At 38.4% G+C, this 8,211-nt stretch overlaps 1 pseudogene; it reads right to left on the bottom strand.

Moving 5' to 3' along the window:
- Positions 1-294: 294 nt before the first annotated feature.
- On the bottom strand, positions 295-1,370 carry LOC138157865 (L-lactate dehydrogenase A chain-like; annotated as a pseudogene).
- Between the last annotated feature and the right edge of the window lie 6,841 nt (positions 1,371-8,211).

Here is an 8,211-nt window from a genome sequence, read left to right on the forward strand (position 1 = left end):
AGGCTGGTATTTTACATACCAGTGAGATACTGGTTTTGCTTGACACAAACTACTGAGACTATAAAAGTCATATCCAGTACCATATGCAAACAACAACAGGGTTTAACAAATAGTAGTCACACTTTGCTATTCCCTATTTCTAACTTTAGGAAGAGCCCAGAGTGTGTTCACAGATTTTACATTTCTGGTATTTAATCACTAATGAGAGGAAGGATTTGACCTGTTTGAAAAGCACATCATACATAACCCCTTAACCACTCTCATGTTTTCTTCATGGCAGCACATTAAAATGTTTTAAAATTGCAGCTCTTTCTGGATTTCCCAAAGAGTATTTGCACTCTTCTTTAAACGGCTCTCCTCCTCTGGATTCAGGTTTGCTTTCACCACATCTGAAATGCCATTCTGCCCCAAGACACATGGGACATTAAGGAAGACATCCTCATTAATGCCAGATAGGCCCTCCATCATGGTGGAAATCAGATGAACTCTCCTAGTATTCTTCATAATGCTTTCTGCCACATCTGCCACAGATAAGCCAATGGCCCAGGAAGTGTAGCCCTTCCATTTGATTATCTCATATGCATTTTCAACCACCTGTTTATGGACATCTTTCCAATTCTATGAATTAGCATCATTTCCCAAAGGAGGATGAAGATTCTTGAGAGACACACTAGCAACATTCACACCACTCCACACAGGAACACTGGAGTCTCCATGTTCTTGACCCATCCATGACAACTTGAAGAATGGACACCAAGTCTCTCCCCAACTAGTTAACAGAAACAGGAAGAATCCAGATTGCAATCACTTCCAATTTTTTTTTTTTTTTGGAAAATCACTTAGCTTTCAGGAGTCATGTGTCAAAATATCCACTGGATTGGGAACAATAAACAGCTTGCAATTAGGGCTGTATTTAACAATCTTGGGGATAATGAATTTAAAGATATTCACATTATGCTGAACCAAATTAAGATGACTTTCTCCCTCCTGGTGTTATGCTGCAGCCATAACAATGACCAGTTCTGAGTTTGAATTCACACTGCAGTCTTTGCCAAAAACTATCTTTGGTGTTTTGAGGAAAAGGCTTCCATGTTGGAGATCCACCATCTCTCCATTTAGTTTGTTTTCTATTACATCAACTAGGGCAAGTTCATGAGCCAAATCCTTCGTTAAGAGATTGATGGCACATGCCATGCCAACTGCACCAACCCCAACAACAGTGATCTGTGCTGGAGAACTTGGCTTTCCTTTAGGACATTCAAAATCACTTGATCATTAACAGTAAATGCCATTTTGGGGGATATCCAAGCTCAAACTGAGGTTGCTGGTCAGGCTGCAAAAGTTCTGAGTTAGATGTGAGACTGCTTCTCCCAGACTCATGCCCATATTTTACTCTTGAATAGAAAAAAATCAACTTCTCAAGAGAATATAAGGTCAAAAAACTATGATTAGACCAAAAATTGTTGGAAAAAATAATATCTGAGGGTTGTAGTGGATTTCCAAAGCAATGTGGGTTCAACAGTATGGTATGGCAGCTAAAAAAAAAAAGAATAAGAACCTAATGAAAACTTGGGCTTCAATAAGAGTGATCCCTGGGGCAGCTAGGTGTGAAGTGAATAGAGCACCATCCTGGAGTCAGGAGGACCAGAGTTCAAATCCAGCCTCAGACACTTAACACTTACTAGCTTTGTGACCTTGGGCAAGTCACATAATCCCAATTGCCCTGCCTTCCCCCCTCCAAAAAGCAAAAAGACAAAATAGAACAAAACAAAACAGCAATCCCACTCTACTAAGGCCTCCATATCTTGGATACTAACTTAGGTTCTGGATGCAGTGGTTTAATGATGATTTTGATAAACTAGACATTGTCCATTGGAGAGCAACCAGGATGATGAAAGACCATGAGATGTGTCATGAAGACTAGTTGAAGGAACTTAGCATATTTAACTTGTAGAAGAGATTACTGGGGGAAGGAAAATTATAAATTGTTCAAGAATTCTTTACATATTTGAGGACTGCCACGTGGAAAAGGGTGAAGACTTGTGCTGCTTGGCTCTGGATAACAGGATTAAGAGTCATCGAAAGAACTTTGAAAGAGGCCAATGTAGGCTTTTTTTGATTAGGAACTTCCCAATAATTAGCTTTGTCCCATAATGGAACAGACAACCTTGAGATGATATGCTCCCTCTACTAGGAAGTACTAAAGGGTCATCAAAACTCCTTTCGACTCTCAAATTCTATGATTTTCAATTAAATATAACCTCCTATATTTGTCATTTAAAGCCCTTCACAATCTGGTTTCAATTGTCCATTCTCAATTTATTTTATACCTCTCCATTTTGTGAACATTACAATCCTACCACTGGCCTTCTTACTTATAACCCAATATGACCTATCTTCAGTTCTTTGTCTTAGCTGTCCTCAGACCTCTGTCTCTCAGAAATCTTAGTTGCCTTCAAGGTTCAGTTCAAGTGTCATCTTTCATGTGAAATTTTTCCTGAACCTCTCTTGATTAGGACTTTCTCTTTCAAATAACTCTATGTACATATACACAAATATACACACATATACATATATACATACGTATTTTACTTACTAATATGTGTACATATTGTCTCCCTCTAACTAGACTACTTGCCTGAAGGAAAGGGCTCTTTGTCTTTTGTCTTAGTATTACCGTGCTTTGCACATGGTAGGCATTTAACAAATGGTAATTGATTGAAGAACTAAGTGATATCACCTTCTCTACCCTCCATCACACATTGAGATCTGACTGCTTCTTGATGGTACGGCATTGGTCATTCTTTCCATTGGTTGCATTTTCACTCATGCTTCTCATCTAAGATGGATTATTATAGGGGAGTTGTTCTTTATTGCCACTTCCAGACTTCTATCACTATTACTCAAAAACCTCTTCTAAGGATAGCACCATTCAAATTTATCACCCAGTGAAGATCACATTGATCATATCAAGATTGTAAAGGATTCTCATTCCTTCCTCAGTGAGTTTGGTGGCTGTCAGACTTGCTTCCCATCACCAATCCTGCCTTCCTACTAAAGGACTTCAAAATGCATCCCAAAAACTTCATTCAGATAACCTAACCTTTCAATTCCTCTCTCTATTCAATTCTCACGACTTATTGCTACAATCCAATTTGTCTACTCGTGGAGATGGCCATATCCTGGACCTTGCCATCACCCACAACTCTTTTACTCATAATTCATAAACTCTGAAATTCCTTCATGTGAAAATAATTTGTTATAGTCCCATCTTTCACTGTGTCCTACACTTTATAACTCTTTTTTGTCCTCACAGTCACCAACTGTCTATTCCTCAGATATTTCTTAGGTCATCATCACTACATTGGCTCCACCAGGCCTCTGGCCTCATTGCAGCCCACAACATACACAAGTGTAGCTCAAGCTAAGTCAAAATGCAATAGGGAAATATATGACAAAATAAATAAAATACAGTAGAACATAAAATTATGTGACTGTGGTTTTCTAAGGCAATATGTAGCCTAATGATCTTTACATATGATTTAGTGGTCCCCATTTCTATTTGAGTTTGACACCACTCGGCTGCACTGTCTTCCTTTCCTTATCTCAAGCAAAGTGAATTAATTCAATCTTAAATTATCCTATACATTCAAACTGTGTCCCTTTGTCCTCTAACTGATTACACTTTGCCAAATGCCAACTTTGCATTACTCCTGAATCTATATACCTAACTTTAATCTCTCTCTTGACCTTCAGTCTCATATCACCAACTTCACTTTAAACTTCTCAAACTGTGCATCTCAAAGCCAACACGTCCAAACAAAATCCTTATCTTTCACCCAAAATCCTCCTCTTTTAATGCCTTCCCTATTACCATTGAGGGTATTCTTGTTATTCCCTTAGGCCGACAGTCTCAGTGTTATCTCCACTTATACTCCCCCCACATATCTGTGATCAAGTCTTGTCCTCTTTACCTTCACAGCATCTCCGATATATGTTCCATCCTCTGACACTGTCACCATCATGGGGCACTCCCTCTTCTTCTCATTCCTGGACGACACTAATAAGCTTCTGCATAGTCTCCCTTCCTCAAGTCTCTCCCCATCTTGTACCCAGACCTCTGTTCCTGTTACCTCCAAGATCAAATATGAAATCCTGTCTAGCTTTAAAGCTCTTGACGACTTGACTCCTTCCTGCCCCTCTAGTCGTTATAAGTTATACTTTTCCACATACTCTACAGTACAGCTGTCCTGGCTAACTTGTTCTTCTTCATATATGATACTTCCTTCCCAGCCCTGCTCCGGTACCTGTCACACCGACCTCCACAGTTCTGCCTCATCTCTGTCTCCAGGCTTTCCTGGCTTCCTTAGAGACTCACCTCCATTCTCATCTTCTGTTTAAAGCCTTTCTCATTCCTTCCCACTGCTAGTGGTTCCCCTCTGATGTTGTTGATATTTTTGATATTGATATTGTTGTTGTTCAGTCCTTTTCAGTTGTGTCGGACTCTGTGATCCCATCTGGGGTTTTCTTGGCAGAGATACTGCAGTGGTTTGCCACTTCCTTCTCCAGTTCATTTTACAGATGAGGAAGCTGGGGCCAACAGAGTTCAGTGATTTGTCTAGGGTCACACAGTAAGTATCTGAGGTCAGATTTGAACTTACAAAGATGAGTCTTCCTGACTCCAGGCCTACCACTCTATCCACTGGACCATCTAGCTGCCCCACCTCTGACATTATCTCCCATTTAATCTGGATATATCTTATATAACAGCTGCTTAACTGTTGCCTCTCATATTGGAATAATACATAAAGAGAATATAGCTCTTTGTTGATATATTATATATAATAACATATTATGAACTGATATGTATGAAGAGAAAGCTTGAGGGAAGTTCTTCCAACTATGGGGGGTGCAGAACTTTTCTGTAGGAGGTGGCACAAACACTGGGCCTTGGAGGACACCAGAGATTTTAAGAGGTACCTTCTTGATTGCAGGCACAATTTGTTTTCCTTTCTTTATATCTCCACAGTTTAGCACACTTCCTGAAATATAGCAAGCGCTCAATAAATGCTTGTAAACTAACAGACTGACTGATGTCTACTCACCAAACATACAGAGGTGTTGACTGTTGACAATCGATATTATGAGGATTAATGGACCCAGAGACTCCTTGTCAAATTTGCCCCCTCTCCACCTGTCCTGTGGTTGGGTTGATGAAATCTGTCTTCAACCTAACACATTACCAAGAATGGGAGAAGTGGAAGACCTAGCCAGCAATTCTGATATTAACAAGGAAAGTAGAGGACCTCAGTAAACATAGTAATAACTCTGCCATTCATGGCCACTATGTAATCATTTATGGGAAGAACAAAGGATGCTGCAGATGCAGAACTGAGGCCTAGACACATGAAAGAACCAAAATCACAAAGACAGCAAGGAACACAGTCGGGATTCGAACCCAAATCTTCTGACTCTAGAACCTACATTTTTAATGGCACCAAGCCGGAGTAGATGGGCAGTATGTAAGACTCCCTTACAAGTCTAATCTGGTTGTTATGCCTAGTTAGTGTGATTTCTATTGTTCCTGTAACTGAACACACAAGTGTTGAAATGCTAATAGTCCAGACGTGTTATTTTTGCACATGGGTTGTCTGTATATTTTCATGGTCACTATCATGGCATAAAAGGTTGACCTAGTACTCTTCAATGTGGACAGACTTATGCATGGAAAATTACTATTTTGGAATTTCTTATGGAATCCACCTTTCTTATAACTTCAGAAGGAATTGTTACCTCAACAATGTTTCAATGTTTGAGCAAAATATTCATTTTATGTTCAACACATTTACCTGAAATGAACTTGGATACTTTCCTCACTATGTTCTATTATGACATATTTTAACTTAGACTTATTGTTGTATAACTGGCTGGTATAATCAACTGTAAAGTAACACCTCTATTTAAAAGCAACTATTTTTACCTAGATCTTATGGCAGTAACCAAGTGGCTCATTATTTCCATTCACTGCTTATGCCTGCGGTACCTTAAATCTTGTTCAAATCAATTCAATTTGATTTGATAAGCATTTATAAATAGTGCTCTATGTGCCAAGAACTGTGTTTGGTTGAGAATATGAGAATGAGAGAGAGATGAGAATACCAAGACAAAAATGGGACAGACTCTTCATCAAAGAAGTTCAGTGTCTGGGGGGTAGGGGGAGGAGAGATGGGGAGGGTAGTAGGCCAAGCAGGTAAGTAGAGCCAGCACAATTCTGAATGATGTACACAGTAATTCCAGAGTGTAGCACTAACAACCCCATGAACAACCATTCTAATATCTGCCTAACCCACAAACATACTTCTCCTAAAGCAACAATTTGATTTTTCTTTGGAATGAATAAAAACATCAAAAAGTAGAATAAAATATGATCAATTATTTCTCTATGTAAAAAGAATTATATAATCAAGACTTCTATGATTATTAAATTATTTAACATCAATTATGCAAGCTACTTCAGGGCAGATACTTTCCTATTTACTTTTGAACTCTGAAAACTAGCATAGTGCCTTGTATATAATAGGGGTTTACTTAATAATTGTGGATATTCCCTAAAGAAAATCTTAGCACTTATATTGAAGCACAACATAGGTATAAAATGTAGGGTTTATTCAAATCAATTCAATAAATACTTATTTAGTGACTACTATGTGCCACACACTGTGCTAAGTTCTGGTTTACTAAGAGTTCTACTTAGGATGGCTCTCTGACAGAAGGTAAAAATGGAGTCATGTAATAGAGGTAGCCAAAGCATTATGGTATAATGGAAAGTGGACTGTACTGGGAGAAAGGAGATAATATAGATCTATTTCTGACTCATTTATTATCTACATCTGTGACCTTAAATAAGTCTCTTAATTGTATTGTGCCTCAATTTCCTCATTTCGAAAAATGAAAGAATCGCATTAGTTCATCATAGGATCCCAAGGTTTTAGATTTTAGAGTTGGAAGGGACCTCAAAGAGGATGCATTGAAAGCTTGGGAGAAAGCCAATGAAAAGAGATGAAATCTGAGATATAAATAATGTCCAGTGTGCAGAAGAATAAGTAGGCTAGTATGGCTGTATGACAAAATGTAGGAAAACTAAGAAGGAAAAATGGCCTCAGTTTGTGAAGGAGAGATTCAAATGCAAAACAAACAAACACAAATATGTTTATATTGCGTTGAAGGGGAAAAAAAAACAACAAGAAAAAAAAAACACTGGAGATTGTTCAGTGGGGTCACGTGACTTGATTGAATATAATTTGGAAACAAATTATTTTGCTGACTTTTGTGGGATTGATTGCATGGGGGTACCTAACTAGAGGAAAAAGAAAAATGACTAGGTTTTTCGATTCTATGTCTTTACTCATCTCTACTTCAACTAAAAAACAGATAATCTAAAAGTTCACGGAAAATAGTCAAGCTATGACGTCAATGGGAGAAAACACAATGTTATTTATAAGAAAATAACAACAAACACCAGATGTGGCCTTTTTATTAGTCACAATTCCAACAGTGAATCAGTACCTAATGCTATTATCTTTTAGTAGGAATGCTTGAGTCATAGAATCCCTCCTAGTTCAGTGAAACTCTACAAGCAAAGATATGAGCACCAAAGAAAGCAGCTGATGGGTAGAAAATCAGGTTTGGTAACATATAGTAATAATTCAATAAATAGCAGCAACTTGAAAAAATAGCCAAAATGTATACAAAGCTCAGGAGGAGAGCACACCTCACCCAAAGAGAGGATGCTAGTATCTCCTTCAGACTCTACTTGTTACAGAGTCTGTCGCCTCACAGTTCCCAAATATTTTCTGACATAATTTCAAGTTGTCTTCTTCTCTTCAAGGTTTCCTTCTTGTCTATATCTCAATCATCCTGGAGGATTGACATTTTTCATGGGAATTGAGTATGTAATCAGATAAAGTACTGTTCTTCAAAAAAAAAAATGACTCGAGATACAAAATGTTCACATATTAGTAGAAATATAATGAAACAAAATAGCTCCCAAAGTTGGAAGGAAGGCACTTGAAGTTCTTACATGAGGTCGGGGTACAGGAAAGGCTAAACTGAAGTTTGAATGAAGTTAGACATTATAAGAGGGGAGGGGGGAGGGAGAGAGATGGAGGGGAGACAGAGGTGGAGGAGATGGAGGGGGAAAAAGAGAGAGAG

The sequence above is a fragment of the Petaurus breviceps genome, unplaced genomic scaffold (genome assembly GCF_028583685.1).
Source record: "Petaurus breviceps papuanus isolate PSGF00001 unplaced genomic scaffold, PetGlider_PUasm1.0 173, whole genome shotgun sequence".
In the NCBI taxonomy this organism is placed as follows: Eukaryota; Metazoa; Chordata; class Mammalia; order Diprotodontia; family Petauridae; genus Petaurus; species Petaurus breviceps.